The sequence below is a fragment of the Biomphalaria glabrata genome, chromosome 3, assembly GCF_947242115.1.
Source record: "Biomphalaria glabrata chromosome 3, xgBioGlab47.1, whole genome shotgun sequence".
NCBI lineage: Eukaryota > Metazoa > Mollusca > Gastropoda > Planorbidae > Biomphalaria > Biomphalaria glabrata.
Window position 1 is genome coordinate 38,188,291 of NC_074713.1, and position 18,097 is coordinate 38,206,387.

General features: G+C 40.3%; 1 protein-coding gene across 4 annotated transcripts in view; it reads left to right on the forward strand.

Moving 5' to 3' along the window:
- Window positions 1-8,953: 8,953 nt before the first annotated feature.
- The window catches only part of LOC106053715 (spectrin beta chain, non-erythrocytic 2-like), a 135,789-nt gene continuing 126,645 nt past the window's right edge, over window positions 8,954-18,097 (forward strand). For all 4 annotated transcript variants that reach the window (XM_056024907.1, XM_056024911.1, XM_056024912.1 and 1 more), the window contains exon 1: window positions 8,954-9,237. The gene's annotated coding sequence lies outside the window, so the exon portion shown is untranslated. The remainder of the gene's footprint in view (window positions 9,238-18,097) is intronic.

The window sequence follows — 18,097 nt, forward strand, 5'->3', positions numbered from 1 at the left end:
CTGCAGGTGTGACAAAGTGACCAGAATTTCGGGGGTGATTTCTTTATTTGAAGCACATTCAATGTAAGTAGGAAAGCAGGACTCCTTTCGAGATCTTACTTTACAAGAAAGACAATTTTTCACCAAATGACTTCAGTTTTGAGGATACAGTGATGATGGTTTCCGATGGTCCTTGAAGGCTTAAATTCAATGAATTTAATTTGTCAAATAAATCAAAGAGAAATGTCAGATAAATCCACCGGTGTCGTCATGAATAGAAAATCCAAAGTCTTTTTTTTTCAGCCTCCAAGAATGAAATCAGCTCAGCCTTGAGTTGGACGACACCTTTAACACTTTTCCACCTGGAGAGCCAACGAACGTTGGTGTGATACAGAAGACATTTGTAGTCTGAATTAATTGCTTCACAGAGCTGAGAGAAAAGTCGGGATGCAAGTGGTCGAGATTTGATGAAGTTTACAACTTCAATCACTTGATCCAGAACAGACATCAAATCTTTTGGCAAAGATTTGAAGGCTAAATCTTCTCTGTGGATCATGCAGTGAAAAACTAATACATTTGGATTTTCTTGACGCACAAGAGTGACGAATCCCTTTCTATTTCCCTGCATGGAAGGACAATCATCGGTGCAATCTCCGACAGTTTTTCCACTGTAGTTTGAATAGCAAGCTTATTATTATCGTTGCCAATTCATGAACTGCTGTGCGTCTGCTAAGGTGGCCAACTTTTAGTCATTATAATAATATATGTATAGTGGACAATTCCCTAACCTGAATAACTAACACCCCTTTCCGTCACTATGGAGCGCTGCACTTCTATTACTGGTCGTTGTAAGTGTCATCGCAATGTAAAATAAACATTTAATAGTGTGGCGTTCTCAAAACCCCCGCGGCACACCTGCAAATCTTCGGTGGCACACTACCGCGGCACACAGTTTGAGAAACACTGCTTTAGACGGAACCAAGCTCTTGTACAAATCGTTAGATTGTTCATTGTATTTAGGTCTCTACTTGCTGAACAGTCCGTGCATACAAAGTGTGAAACAGTCCGTGCATACAAAGTGTGAAACAGTCCGTGCATACAAAGTGTGAAACAGTCCGTGCATACAAAGTGTGGAACAGTCCGTGCATACAAAGTGTGAAACAGTCCGTGCATACAAAGTGTGAAACAGTCCGTACAAACAAAGTGTGGAACAGTCCGTGCATACAAAGTGTAAAACAGTGCACTATTGTGCACCATAAACATCAGCATATGAACAGTTATTGTGATCAATGAGAAATGCCAGTGAGTAAATGTGATGACACGGTCGTTAGGTTGTAACTCTAGGCAGCTAGCCCTTGGTAAATGTGATGACACAGTCGTTAGGTTGTAACTCTAGGCAGCTAGCCCTGGGTAAATGTGATGACACAGTCGTTAGGTTGTAACTCTAGGCAGCTAGCCCTGGGTAAATGTGATGACACAGTCGTTAGGTTGTAACTCTAGGCAGCTAGCCCTGGGTAAATGTGATGACACAGTCGTTAGGTTGTAACTCTAGGCAGCTAGCCCTGCGTAAATGTGATGACACGTGATGACACAGTCGTTAGGTTGTAACTCTAGGCAGCTAGCCCTTGGTAAATGTGATGACACAGTCGATAGGTTGTAACTCTAGGCAGCTAGCCCTTGGTAAATGTGATGACACAGTCGTTAGGTTGTAACTCTAGGCAGCTAGCCCTGGGTAAATGTGATGACACAGTCGTTAGGTTGTAACTCTAGGCAGCTAGCCCTGGGTAAATGTGATGACACAATCGTTAGGTTGTAACTCTAGGCAGCTAGCCCTGGGTAAATGTGATGACATAGTCGTTAGGTTGTAACTCTAGGCAGCTAGCCCTGGGTAAATGTGATGACACAATCGTTAGGTTGTAACTCTAGGCAGCTAGCCCTTGGTAAATGTGATGACACAATCGTTAGGTTGTAACTCTAGGCAGCTAGCCCTGGGTAAATGTGATGACACAATCGTTAGGTTGTAACTCTAGGCAGCTAGCCCTTGGTAAATGTGATGACACAATCGTTAGGTTGTAACTCTAGGCAGCTAGCCCTGGGTAAATGTGATGACACAATCGTTAGTTTGTAACTCTAGGCAGCTAGCCCTTGGTAAATGTGATGACATAGTCGTTAGGTTTTAACTCTAGGCAGCTAGCCCTGGGTAAATGTGATGACACAATCGTTAGGTTGTAACTCTAGGCAGCTAGCCCTTGGTAAATGTGATGACATAGTCGTTAGGTTGTAACTCTAGGCAGCTAGCCCTGGGTAAATGTGATGACACAGTCGTTAGGTTGTAACTCTAGGCAGCTAGCCCTGGGTAAATGTGATGACACAATCGTTAGGTTGTAAATCTAGGCAGCTAGCCCTGGGTAAATGTGATGACACGGTCCTTAGGTTGTAACTCTAGGCAGCTAGCCCTGGGTAAATGTGATGACACAATCGTTAGGTTGTAACTCTAGGCAGCTAGCCCTGGGTAAATGTGATGACACAGTCGTTAGGTTGTAACTCTAGGCAGCTAGCCCTGGGTAAATGTGATGACACGGTCCTTAGGTTGTAACTCTAGGCAGCTAGCTCTGGGTAAATGTGATGACACGGTCGTTAGGTTGTAACTCTAGGCAGCTAGCCCTTGGTAAATGTGATGACACAGTCGTTAGGTTGTAACTCTAGGCAGCTAGCCCTGGGTAAATGTGATGACATAGTCGTTAGGTTGTAACTCTAGGCAGCTAGCCCTGGGTAAATGTGATGACACAATCGTTAGGTTGTAACTCTAGGCAGCTAGCCCTTGGTAAATGTGATGACATAGTCGTTAGGTTGTAACTCTAGGCAGCTAGCCCTGGGTAAATGTGATGACACAGTCGTTAGGTTGTAACTCTAGGCAGCTAGCCCTGGGTAAATGTGATGACACAATCGTTAGGTTGTAAATCTAGGCAGCTAGCCCTGGGTAAATGTGATGACACGGTCCTTAGGTTGTAACTCTAGGCAGCTAGCCCTGGGTAAATGTGATGACACAATCGTTAGGTTGTAACTCTAGGCAGCTAGCCCTGGGTAAATGTGATGACACGGTCCTTAGGTTGTAACTCTAGGCAGCTAGCCCTGGGTAAATGTGATGACACAATCGTTAGGTTGTAACTCTAGGCAGCTAGCCCTGGGTAAATGTGATGACACGGTCCTTAGGTTGTAACTCTAGGCAGCTAGCCCTGGGTAAATGTGATGACACAGTCGTTAGGTTGTAACTCTAGGCAGCTAGCCCTGGATAAATGTGATGACACGGTCCTTAGGTTGTAACTCTAGGCAGCTAGCCAAACTAAACACTCAAAATACAGAAATTCGCTGATAAGGACGACACGAAGAAGTTCCATGCTATAAATGAGGTCTACAGGCCCACAAAGTCAAGGCTCATCCCCTCTATTGAATGCTGATGGGACAAAACTCTTGACAGATACAAAAGAAAGTCTGAAACACTGAGCCAAGCATTTTGAAAAGGTTCTTCATACAAACTCCATCAGAAACGATGCGGCCATAGACAAGCTAGAGAAAGTACCAATAAATGATAAAATGGATGAGCCCCCTACACTGAAGGAGACATACTACAATTCAAAAGCTCGCAAGTGGAAAAGCCCCAGAAGCTGACTGTATCACCGAAAAGGTCTATAAATAAGATGGACAAGCCTTGATTGAAAGCATTCTTGAGCTGTTCTTACTTATGTGGGAACAAGAGACTATACTATAAAACTTTCAAGATGCCACAATTGTCAATCTATACAAACGCTAAGAAAACTGACCAATCTGCGACAACCAGAGGAATATATCTTCTCTCTATTGCTGGAAAAATCTTCGCACGTATCCTAACTAAAATCTGCTCTTATATCATCTAGAACATGGACTACTACCAGAAAGCCAAATGGGCTTTAGGTAGGACGTGGAACCATTGATATGATCTTTTCTGCAAGGCAGCTCCAGGAAAAATATCAGAAACAAAATGCTGACCTGTTCCCTATATATGTTGATTTAACAAAACGATTTCGATACATAGAAGGACTCTGGAAGATCATGTCAAAGTATGGAGGTCCACAAAAATTCATAACATATTTCGTGATGGCATGAAGGCTTGGGTTCAGGAAAGTGGAGAACCATCAAAGCCTTTTGAAGTATCAAATGGGGGTAAAACAACGTCGTGTCCTAGCACCCATACTGTTCAGTATCATGTTCTACGCTATGCCAGAAGATGCATTCAGAGATAGTGATAGATCTAGATATGATGGTGGTCTATTCAATCCCAGGTGGATCAAAGCGAATTCAAATCAGTTCAGTTCAATTCAGTTAAAAAATTAAGGGGGAGGGGAGATCTACAAAAATTAAGACCTGCAGCTTGGAGATGGTAAAGCCCTGGGGGGGGACTACACAAAACTTCTGTCCAAATCTGGCACTGACAACTGTGAACAGATTTATGTACAGAAATTTACAGCATGATGTACTATACCTGTGATGGACAAACTTCAGCCCGCGGACCAACTCCGACCCAAGGCAAGTTTTAATTCGGGCCGCGACATGTTTAGTAAGACTCTTGCATCTCTAAGAGACTCCTTTATGGTCAATTAAAGAATTTGTAGCGATCACAAGGAGGACAGAGAAAGCGCTTCAGGGACATCCTCAAAGCTTCTCTGAAGGCCTTCAACATTGACCCAGCCACCTGGGAGAAGATTGACATGATAGAGCATCATGACGTCGCGCTGTGAAAACTGGCGTAAAAATTGTAGAGGACAAGAGAACATCCTTAGGAAGAAAAAAAAAAGCGCCAGATAGAAAAAAAAAGGCAACTGACACACGCTCCAGCTGGAATAACCTGCGCAGTGTACAGCCAAGTATTACGCAGTCACATAAGTCTCATCAGCCATATGAGGAAGCACAAAACCGCAGCGCAAAGCTTTTAGCCCCCTTGATAATGAACGTAATCATCGCCGAACCACGATGAACAAACTAGATAGATATACGAAATATATAAAACTATACTCCTGAAGACACAATGTAGGAAACTTTCAATAATTGTCAATTTGTCATGATATTATTTATTCAAATATACATTTTGAACAATTGTAAAACAATTTTGAGTTATTGTTTCTGAATAGTTCATGAACATAGTAATATTGTGTGCTTGTTTCTAAATAGCTCATAGACATAGTAAAATTGTGTCCTTGTTTCTAAATAGTTCATAAACATAGTAATATTGTGTCCTTGTTTCTAAATAGTTCATGAACATAGTAATATTGTGTCCTTGTTTCTAAATAGTTCATAAACATAGTAATATTGTGTCCTTGTTTCTAAATAGTTCATAAACATAGTAATATTGTGTCCTTGTTTCTAAATAGTTCATAAACATAGTAATATTGTGTCCTTGTATCTAAATAGTTCATAAACATAGTAATATTGTGTCCTTGTTTCTAAATAGTTCATAAACATAGTAATATTGTGTCCTTGTTTCTAAATAGTTCATAAACATAGTAATATTGTGTCCTTGTTTCTAAATAGTTCATAAACATAGTAATATTGTGTCCTTGTTTCTAAATAGTTCATAAACATAGTAATATTGTGTCCTTGTTTCTAAATAGTTCATAAACATAGTAATATTGTGTCCTTGTTTCTAAATAGTTCATGAACATAACTACGTGAGACATTAACGGTGCTTCAACTTAACTCCCCTGTCTTCTCCATATTAGTACTATATTTAAAGTCCAGAATGAAAGAATTGCTTTGCCCATTTCAAACTGTAACATTCCTGTACTAACAGTCGCGCTGATTCCATTTAGCTCATAACATAAACATTTCTAAATTGGAAAGAAGGTGCACAGGTGGCCGTGAGGTCAAAGCACCAAAGGTTGTAGCGGACAGTTTAGGGTCAACTTTCGTCTCTGGCCAAATGCACTTTGCAGCATGCCATTATACGACAAACAGGGTTATACTAAAACTGTGGGCGTAGATCAGTACAGCAGAAGTCTCATCAGCACAGTGGACGTAGATCAGTACAGCAGAAGTCTAATCAGCACAGTGGACATAGATCAGTACACCAGAAGTCTCATCAACACAGTGGACGTAGATCAGTACAGCAGAAGTCTCATCAGCACAGTGGGCGTAGATCAGTACAGCAGAAGTCTCATCAGCACAGTGGACGTAGATCAGTACAGCAGAAGTCTCATCAGCACAGTGGACGTAGATCAGTACAGCAGAAGTCTCATCAACACAGTGGGCGTAGATCAGTACACCAGAAGTCTCATCAGCACAGTGGACATAGATCAGTACACCAGAAGTCTCATCAACACAGTGGACGTAGATCAGTACAGCAGAAGTCTCATCAACACAGTGGACGTAGATCAGTACAGCAGAAGTCTCATCAACACAGTGGACGTAGATCAGTACAGCAGAAGTCTCATCAACACAGTGGGCGTAGATCAGTACACCAGAAGTCTCATCAACACAGTGGACATAGATCAGTACACCAGAAGTCTCATCAGCACAGTGGACGTAGATCAGTACAGCAGAAGTCTCATCAACACAGTGGACATAGATCAGTACACCAGAAGTCTCATCAACACTGTGGGTGTAGATCAGTACACCAGAAGTCTCATCAGCACAGTGGACATAGATCAGTACACCAGAAGTCTCATCAACACAGTGGACGTAGATCAGTACAGCAGAAGTCTCATCAACACAGTGGACGTAGATCAGTACAGCAGAAGTCTCATCAACACAGTGGACGTAGATCAGTACAGCAGAAGTCTCATCAACACAGTGGGCGTAGATCAGTACACCAGAAGTCTCATCAACACAGTGGACGTAGATCAGTACAGCAGAAGTCTCATCAACACAGTGGACGTAGATCAGTACAGCAGAAGTCTCATCAGCACAGTGGACGTAGATCAGTACAGCAGAAGTCTCATCAGCACAGTGGACGTCGGCAGCATTGAGACCCTCCTTCGTTCCCCCATCAATGATTCTCAAAAGAGAATTTCAAAACTACAGATCCCAGAACATTAGCCTACATAAGTGAAACACAACGTGACCAGAAACTCTACACTTATATGACAATGTCGAGTTGGGGGCAAAGTAAAGATCTAAATAAAATATCTAGTCATGAAAAAGAGCACATTTACAAATATCTCTTATTAATGTTGAATTTGTTTCTCATTTTAGATATGAAACAAAATTAATACGCCCGTTGATTTGTGCCCTGGCTTTATAGTCCTTATATTCTTCTTTTCTAATTTAACAATACTAAACGAGCCACATTTTCACGATCGAGCTAACAGACTTTTTTAGCCTGTGAATTAGTGAATCTGTTACAATGAAATTTTAGTGCCCATTTTTGGTAAATCTGAAATCATTAGTTGGAAGACCTCAGGGTGGAGACCCACTGAGGAGTATCTCATTCTCCTGTCTCTCCCCCCCCCCCACCGCCAGCTTTTAAAACTGTATAGTCAAACAACAAAAGGAAAAAAATAACAGAAAAACTGCACATTTACAGCGATGTGTCTCCATTTTCTATTTCAAACAAAATTACTTAATTAACAACTTGGGCGTAGCCGGGGGGGGGGGGGGATTTGAGGTTCAATATCTTATGCCCAAATGCCACATCACTAATATCTTATGCCCAAATGCCACATCACTAATATCTCATGCCCAAATGCCACATCACTAATATCTTATGCCCAAATACCACATCACAAATATCTCATGCCCAAATGCCACATCACTAATATCTCATGCCCAAATGTCACACCACTAATATCTCATGTCCAAATGTCACACCACTAATATCTCATGCACAAATGTCACACCACTAATATCTCATGCCCAAATGTCACACCACTAATATCTCATGTCCAAATGTCACATCACTAATATCTCATGTCCAAATGTCACACCACTAATATCTCATGTCCAAATGTCACATCACTAATATCTCATGTCCAAATGTCACACCACTAATATCTCATGTCCAAATGTCACATCACTAATATCTCATGTCCAAATGTCACATCACTAATATCTCATGCCCAAATGTCACACCACTAATATCTCATGTCCAAATGTCACATCACTAATATCTCATGTCCAAATGTCACACCACTAATATCTCATGTCCAAATGTCACACCACTAATATCTCATGTCCAAATGTCACACCACTAATATCTCATGCCCAAATGTCACACCACTAATATCTCATGTCCAAATGTCACATCACTAATATCTCATGCCCAAATGTCACACCACTAATATCTCATGCACAAATACCACATCACTAATATCTCATGCCCAAATGTCACATCACTAATATCTCATGCACAAATGTCACATCACTAATACCTCATGCCCAAATGTCACATCACTAATATCTCATGCACAAAGATTATGTGCAACATTTATATTTGTGTGAGCCTATCACTTTACTAGACAATGCTTCCACATGTCTAACCCAGTATTTAGTAACTACTTTTCATTCTAAGTGTCTCGTCTCACATCACTGCTCTGCGTTTAGTTCGTTTATCAAAATACATTTTAAAACATTTTCTTATTTTAATTGTATCATCAGTTTCAAAAGTAGAATTATTATAATCATATTAATAATTTATACAGTATAACTTTTATTAGATTTCAATGTTTTGTTTTAGAATGTTGCGTCACTAAAGTGATTTTTTATTTTCCGGAGCTCCAAGAACTGATGCGCCGTTTTCAGACCTAGAAAAAAAAGTTTATAACGGAAGTGGCACACCCCTTTGGTCACGTGCGCTTTCGCTATGAGGACAATCCAATACGGCGACATTACAGTCATTTTTGCCGCTAGAGGCGCTGTTAAGGGCGGACGACACAAACACAGGTAGCTGTAGCAGACGAGAGGTCGTCTACCCCTCCCTTTCCCTCCTCTCTTGTGCACCGCTTTTTTTTTTTCCCGCCGTATTTATCGGTGTTTAGCTCCTGAGTTTTTCAACCTTATAGGGAATTAAAAGGACAAACCTAGAAGTGTAGTGTGTGAAATATTTCTAGAGGATTTCTTATGTGAAATATATCTAGCTGTCGTGTCCTGGACTTAACGGATTTTTAAAACTGTTTGTGTGTGCGTTTGAAACTCTTGGATTAAATTGTTATACTGCAAATTTTCATCTGTAGAAAATAGATCCAGCAATAAAGACAAAGTTGAAGTTTACAACATTTTTGTATGCAGTGGGTAAGTTTTATTTAGACTAGACCTATGAAATGTTTAATTTACTTGATGATAACATTCTTTTATTTTCGTTAACTATGAATGTGGAAACTTCCTTTTCTTCTTTCCGAGATCTTTTCTATTCTAGATCTAGTCTAATACTACTAATAGGCTTATAGATCCATAACTAGATCTAGATCTAGATATTGAATAGATCTAGATCTAGATCTACAAACTATTCAAATATCAGCCTCTCAAAACTAAAGTCACTAAAAGTGCAAAATGATCTACCCAAGTCTAGATTATACATATATAGACTCTAGATCTAGAAGACTACATAGACTAGAACTGGAAGTCGAGACTACTTTTAAATTTAATTAATATAATCTACTAGATATCTAGATCTATCTAGACTCTAGTTCTAGACTAGGGTAGATCATCTTGCACTTTAGTTTTGAGTTTTTGTCTTGTAAAAAGATCTATACATCTAGATCTAGAAAAAGTTATGGCTGGAATGGTGACACCATAGAGACGCTGCCTCTAAAAGATTCAAAAACATTTAATTGAAAATGTATCAGCACAGTGCCGGTCAAGGCACTAGGGAAAATGTATCAGCACAGTGCCGGTCAAGGCACTAGGGAAAATGTATCAGCACAGTGCCGGTCAAGGCACTAGGGAAAATGTATCAGCACAGTGCCGGTCAAGGCACTAGGGAAAATGTATCAGCACAGTGCCGGTCAAGGCACTAGGGAAAATGTATCAGCACAGTGCCGGTCAAGGCACTAGGGAAAATGTATCAGCACAGTGCCGGTCAAGGCACTAGGGAAAATGTATCAGCACAGTGCCGGTCAAGGCACTAGGGAAAATGTATCAGCACAGTGCCGGTCAAGGCACTAGAGAAAAAAGGAGCACTTGTACGACTTAGTCTAGCCTTTGGACGCAGTTCTGAACAGTGTTTTTGTATTTGTTTCTGCCCTGAAGTGTTTTTGTATTTGTTTCTGCCCTGAAGTGTTTTTGTATTTGTTTCTGCCCTGAAGTGTTTTTGTATTTGTTTCTGCCCTGAAGTGTTTTTGTATTTGTTTCTGCCCTGAAGTGTTTTTGTTTCTGCCCTGAAGTGTTTTTGTATTTGTTTCTGCCCTGAACTGTTTTTGTATTTGTTTCTGCCCTGAAGTGTTTTTGTATTTGTTTCTGCCCTGAAGTGTTTTTGTATTTGTTTCTGCCCTGAAGTGTTTTTGTATTTGTTTCTGCCCTGAAGTGTTTTTGTATTTGTTTCTGCCCTGAAGTGTTTTTGTATTTGTTTCTGCCCTGAAGTGTTTTTGTATTTGTTTCTGCCCTGAACTGTTTTTGTATTTGTTTCTGCCCTGAAGTGTTTTTGTATTTGTTTCTGCCCTGAACTGTTTTTGTATTTGTTTCTGCCCTGAAGTGTTTTTGTATTTGTTTCTGCCCTGAAGTGTTTTTGTATTTGTTTCTGCCCTGAAGTGTTTTTTTTTATAGTGATTTTACTCACGACGTTACACAAATGTAAATAAGCGTTTGTTATACCTTTCGACATTTTGCATCATTTTTGTTTATGTTTTCTTGGATTCAGTGATCTAGTGCTGGATGTACAGTGCCAGTTAAGTTTTTAATAAACTACGAGTCTCTCCATCTAGATCTTTTTATGTCACATTGAAGAGTTTACGTGTAGCTAGAATTTGTTTCAAATTAAATAATGAAACTTTTAATAAAGTTCCTCGATTTGATGACACTCGTGTTACGCATGGCCTACTCCACAACTGACAGATGCTTTATATCCACCGACACACCTATTCAATACATTGACAGGGAAGACAACTCTACCACATCTCAGCCGTTAGTAAATATATTTTTAAAAAATTCACCTTAAGCTCAACAAAGTGAGACCTATCACGTTACGTACTAAATGTCTGCCATTTTATCAGTGAAATGTGTCTTAAAATCTTCCAAGACTTTCAGAGAGAAACAGTGTTGGTACAGCTGTATACAGTGTACAAGTATAGTGACGGACCTACAAGGAAGCGTGATGTGAAGCCGTTATAGTCGAACTACGTAACAGGTTTCGCAGGGGCGTAGTAACAGCGCTTCTCAACCTGTGCTTAGCAACTGTCCTGGAGGTGTCAATTATCTTCCAAAGACATTTGCTTTAAAAAAGAAAAAAAAAACATGATTTCAAGAACTATATATCAAAATTGAGGGGGGGGGGATCTTCAAAAGATAAGACCTGTAGCTTGAAGAGGGTAAGGGCCTCCACAAGTCCTTTCCAGGGAGGGCCTCCACTTCTTAAAATCCAGCACTGACAAAGACTGTGATTCCAATGTCTGACCTAGTATTCAGAAACTCTTCAGTATTCGAGGTATTAGTCAAGTGTACATCAGTTTAAAAAAAGGTGGTGCAGCGTCCTTTAAAATGTGAAGTATGCTTGGTAAAAAAAGAAAAAAGAAGTATACAGTGACTTCATGTAGACCGTAAGCGCCTGTTATTTTTGTTAAGATCTTCTCATTGCATTGACTTGATTGGATTGGTCAGAAAGAATGTGATCTGATTTGAGGCTTGGTCAGAAAGAATGTGATCTGATTTGAGGCTTGGTCAGAAAGAATGTGATCTGATTTGAGGCTTGGTCAGAAAGAATGTGATCTGATTTGAGGCTTGGTCAGAAAGAATGTGATCTGATTTGAGGCTTGGTCAGAAAGAATGTGATCTGATTTGAGGCTTGGTCAGAAAGAATGTGATCTGATTTGAGGCTTGGTCAGAAAGAATGTGATCTGATTTGAGGCTTGGTCAGAAAGAATGTGATCTGATTTGAGGCTTGGTCAGAAAGAATGTGATCTGATTTGAGGCTTGGTCAGAAAGAATGTGATCTGATTTGAGGCTTGGTCAGAAAGAATGTGATCTGATTTGAGGCTTGGTCAGAAAGAATGTGATCTGATTTGAGGCTTTGATAGCAAATACATGGAGACTCACAGACTTCTGCTTGGAAAGTAAACATTTTCTGTTTCAAATGTGTATGTAATTCAAGTGTAGCAGACGCCAAAAGATGCGATTCATTGGATTTTGATCATAATTGTGTTTTGAAATAAGGGGGGGGGGGAATGGTGGTTAGTCAGTACGAACCATGACCGTCTGTTGCAGTTCTAATTGTCCAGAGAAGTTAATGACTTCCATGTCTGTGGTCATCAATTGTTTATATTGCCTGTAAAACCCTTCACTGGCCTCCATTTCATATCGTATGGTTGATACAATGTCCCCCCCCCCAACTGCTAAGAAATTTTGTTTCTCGGCCTCAACAGGTTTAGTACATGGCACGGAGACCATACATGTGTGTTCCTCAACAGGTTTAGTACATGGCACGGAGACCATACATGTGTGTTCCTCAACAGGTTTAGTACATGGCACGGAGACCATACATGTGTGTTCCTCAACAGGTTTAGTACATGGCACGGAGACCATACATGTGTGTTCCCTGCAAACTGGAAGTACTCGGAAATATCAAGATTGAACCAGAACTGTTGAATTCACAATCCAGCACTTCTCGTTCTCGACCACCTGTAGTAACGCTGCCACTCTTGCGTTAGTCTCGTGTGGCATTTCAGGAACAGCTCAAATTAAACTGCACATTCTATGTGTGTCATCATGCGTGCTAGTTAGGTCACGTGTCATGTGACATAGATACACATCAGTCTTATGTGACCCGTGGCATTCCAGAATGTTGATTTTTTAATTAAATTTTAATATACACAGGCAAAAAATTTCTCCCCGACTCAAAAGAATAGCGTTACTTTAAAATATGATTTCGTCGGTATGCAGTGGTTCTAAATTTTTTATAGAAATACTCCCCTCCCCAATGAATAGGTTTAATGTATTTCTCGTTGTGCTATAAAGGCGCTTTGTTCATTTATGCAATGTGAACTCTGATTTGCTCTGGTTACTTTATCAACTTCTCGTACGCAATTATACAAAGGCATTGTCTTCGATTCCGAAGATGAAATCGACATAAACAATGCATATTTAGAGAGCCTTCACAATACTGCTGCTATGTGATGCGGGGACAGTACAAGGATGACTGTGACAAACACACTATCCCAATGTGTGCGCATTGTTTGATTTCCCGCTCAAATCTCGGCAACATCATTTCGCTATTGATTTCAATGTTTGAGCGGACAACTCATGGTCATTGGATAGCAGCAGACCTCGCGGTATAGCACTATAGATTAAGTTTTATCGTACACAAGAAGTAGATCTAGGTTTGAACAACTATTGAACACAATGGAAATACAGCGTTGAGCGTAGTCTTGAAAAGTCTTCACACCAATGACACACAACAGAGTGTGTACAGAGAATGTGTTTAGTCAGCGTTGATGTGTTGATGTTAAGTCGTCACGCTTGTGACATGACTGAGTCAGTTGTGACAAATAGATTAGTCTTACCTGCATTCCATCTAGATCAATGAACGTGTGTCGTCACGCATACATTACGGTTGTCGGACTTTTGTTACCACTAGTCTCTCATTAAAAGCCTACAGCCTGTTGCTTAGAATGTTGACTATTCTTTTTTTTTTTTAAATAAATTTATTTTTCTAATGTCTTGTTCATGATGCCACGGACTTTGGGGGGGGGGGGTATGATCGGTCATCGGCCCATATCGTCTGGACTCCGTCTTATCGATCATTGGTTGACCAGAGCTGTGTGGTCGGTTTGGATTTTCTTTGTTACCAAACTCCTCTCTGGGGTGCACGTGCTGGGTTCCAAGCTGGGGTCTTGGAGGGGAGGGAATAGGAGCCCGGTGTGTTGTTTGAAGTGTTGAACGCGCGAGAATGTTCAGGTCTGATACCCAGCACGCGCTTATCTCACGTCTGAATCATGTGTGGCACATTCAGGTCAACATGTTTAATTAGTTGGCACACCACTGGCCATTACAGTCATCATCTGGACAAGTGCAGTTATACTGGAAGAAAGTAATAGTGTCTCTATGTCTCTTTCCTCCTGCTTTCTACCTTTGAGTCTATTGGTCGTTCAGCCTGTGGTGCAGTGGTTTTTTAGCCTAAAATCTAGTCAAACTCTAATAGATTTCTAGCTTTGTTCAATATCTTAATCTATATGACTAATTAAAACGGAAACCCTAATTTAAAAAAAAAAATGTCGATGGACACTCATCCGCTCTTTCATTACGTCATCACATCCATTGAAACATTGGCACCACGCTCCGTCACTTCACCAAAGGAAAGTTGATCAAGGTGTGCAATTGAAGCATGAAACTCTGGCACTAGGGCCTATGGTACAACAAACCCACTCGTGGGGAATTCTCTTACAGTAATACTGCTTTGGACCATTGTGTGAACACCACGCATCATAATTATAATTCAAACTGTCATCGTAAAATGTTGATAATAGCTTCTGTCTTGGATAGATGTTACCGCATTGATAAGCCCCCTGGTATGGGTTAAGGTGACCTGTCACAAAGAACTACACAAAAGGAATTGGAATGTGGCACCCTGTAGATTAGGCCTACAATCTGCCTTAGCTGGACATTGCAAATCACGCTAAGTATACGTTTCACATTTCATCACGGGGGGGGGGGGGGGTAGTAATGTCTAGTCCGTGTCGCGTCCAGTCTAATACCAAATTCCTTTTTTTTTGTTTTCGTCTGAAGGAAAACTCCACCGCTTTGTTAGATTTCTTTTGTCCTCCCGAAGGAGGACGCTATAATCGTTTTGTCGTTAGTCGTCCCTTCCCGTCTTTTACCAACTGGTCACGCTTGGTCTGTCCGTGCTAAGCCTGAAGGGCTATCTTGCTGGTGGAACTTTTTCATTTTTTTCCCTTTGCCTTGAGCAAATGACCATTGTAACCAATGGGGCGCCAGGACCGTGCAAATTGTGTACGGTATAGTGTAGACTGAACTATGTCTAGACATGTTATCTGCTTATCTTCAGTCCTAGTGAGTGTCGGTCTGCATATTTTATACATATTTGTTTGCATAATACATTTAGTCGATGTCGGTCTGCATATTTTATACATATTTGTTAGCATACTACATTTAGTCGATGTCGGTCTGCATATTTTATACATATTTGTTAGCATACTACATTTAGTCGATGTCGGTCTGCATATTTTATACATATTTGTTAGCATACTACATTTAGTCGATGTCGGTCTGCATATTTTATACATATTTGTTAGCATAATACATTTAGTCGATGTCGGTCTGCATATTTTATACATATTTGTTAGCATACTACATTTAGTCGATGTCGGTCTGCATATTTTATACATATTTGTTAGCATACTACATTTAGTCGATGTCGGTCTGCATATTTTATACATATTTGTTAGCATACTACATTTAGTCGATGTCGGTCTGCATATTTTATACATATTTGTTGGCATACTACATTTAGTCGATGTCGGTCTGCATATTTTATACATATTTGTTGGCATACTACATTTAGTCGATGTCGGTCTGCATATTTTATACATATTTGTTGGCATACTACATTTAGTCGATGTCGGTCTGCATATTTTATACATATTTGTTAGCATAATACATTTAGTCGATTCTCTTTTGCTCCATCTATCTGGACATTTCAAATCGCCATTTGTTTATATTTGTTGATGTTTCCTTTTTAACCCCCCTTGCCCATACGTATGAGTACACTAATTGGAGTACACTAATTGGAGTACACTAATTGGAGTACACTTATTGGAGTACACTTATTGACTTGTTGAAGCAAAGTTGTACGTTTCTATCCTAACACGATTTCAGTCTATGTTTTTGACCATGACCTTTCTTTACTTGACTGGACAATACACATGTCCATTTTTCGTTTTCATTTCATTTTATCCCGTCCCTAAATGTTGTTCAAGTAACCGGTTCAAATCACAAGGTAACTTCTGAAAGCCTATGTTGTCTTTGAGATTACCTCGGGACATGTGATTCTGTTTAATAGCCCATTGTTTCAAATCATTCAGGACTTAGGAAAAAAAAAAGAAAAACGCGGTGGTCGAATTTAGAAACTTGGTTCGAAACATGGATATTATGGTGTGTCTGTTCGTGTTTCTGATGGAACTATTAGGAAAGTAGGGCGAGTGTTTTCATGGTTTTGGCTAAGGAGTTTCTGATGAAAGTCTGTCGTCGTAATTTAATTGAATGAATACTGGTGTGAAGGTTGAAGACATGAGACAGAAACTATTTGTGTACTTTGAGTGCGATATGAACTTGCCATTTCATTTCAAGCTGAATCTGTGGAGATGTATACATACAAGTTGTATTCAGTTTTGTTATAAAATAAGTCTGTTCTTTTTTCTTTCCAAGTTCTACATTAAGACTGAAAAAAGGCCAATATATCGGGTTAGTTGTACTAGATGTTTGGAACTGCAAACCAACGACAAACAGTGTATAAACTGTCAAGTTTTCCGATTGCATCACAATGACGAGCTTTATCCGGGAAACAGTGTTTAAGCGAGACCAACGAGCTATTGGTCTAAACTACCCATAGGTTGTGACGTTGCAGATCAGTGTTCAGGCCTTCCACAACAATTGGTCTCTGTTTAAGTGAATGATGTTGGAGCTGCCACTGCCATTCCAGATAGATGAATCAAATTCATGTATGAATCGTGGGGGAAATTCACAGGGAAAAATGGCTGTTGAAAAAGTCCCCCTGGGAAATGTCCCATGTATGTTTGGTCATAGAAAAAAACATAACACGGCACATTTCTGGTGACTATTTTCCCAGTGGCCTTTTGTTTGTTAATAGAACACTTTTAATCAGGCAGTAGATGTGAATATAATATGACATGCAGCATACGTATCAATGTATTTCACAACGAGGCTTTTAGTGTAATGGATGTATTTCTATTCCATATCTTGGACGTCTTCTTCATCAAATACGGTCTGAGAAGTTTTCCGGTCAGAAAGAGAGAGAGAGAGAGATTACAAAGGAAAGTCTTTTGTCTCTCGTCCACAGCCTCGATCTTTAATGGAAGGTGCAGGAGGTGGTCGGAAACAAAATGAAAGAAAAAAAAAAAGGCTACAAAGATTTCCCCGACTTTCAGCTCGTCACTAGCCCAGATAACATCGTGTTTGACGGCTATAAATTACGTGTTCTAAATATTTCAAAGCGCCTTCCTTCTTTGGCTCTTATCTATATTATCAAACATTTCGCTCAGCTAGATCAGTGATGCCCAAACAATGGCCCGCGGGTTATATCCGTCCCTTGACGCTGTACTATTGGGCCCTCAAAACTTCGGAATGCAAAATAAAGTCGCAAAGGATCTGCTCCCTTGGACTCGACGAGTTTGGTTGTTGTTGTGTGTGACACACGTGTCCGAAATGTTTGTGGCCTGTGACACACGTGTCCGAAATGTTTGTGGCCTGTGACACACGTGTCCGAAATGTTTGTGGCCTGTGACACACGTGTCCGAAATGTTTGTGGCCTGTGACACACGTGTCCGAAATGTTTGTGGCCTGTGACACACGTGTCCGAAATGTTTGTGGCCTGTGACACACGTGTCCGAAATGTTTGTGGCCTGTGACACACGTGTCCGAAATGTTTGTGGCATGTGACACACGTGTCCGAAATGTTTGTGGCCTGTGACACACGTGTCCGAAATGTTTGTGGCATGTGACACACGTGTCCGAAATGTTTGTGGCCCACAGTCCGAAAATGTGTGTGTATCACTGAACTAGATAAAATATAAGACTGTCAGACGCTTTATATGAAATAATTTATGCATGTATTATTTGTATAGAAAGTCGACTTGTCATTCGAGTACGTCATTGGAGTACGTCATTGGAGTACGTGCTGTATCTTCGGGTTTGAAACGTCGCTCTAAATGAAAACAAAAATGTTCATCCTATACTCACTTGTTTAACA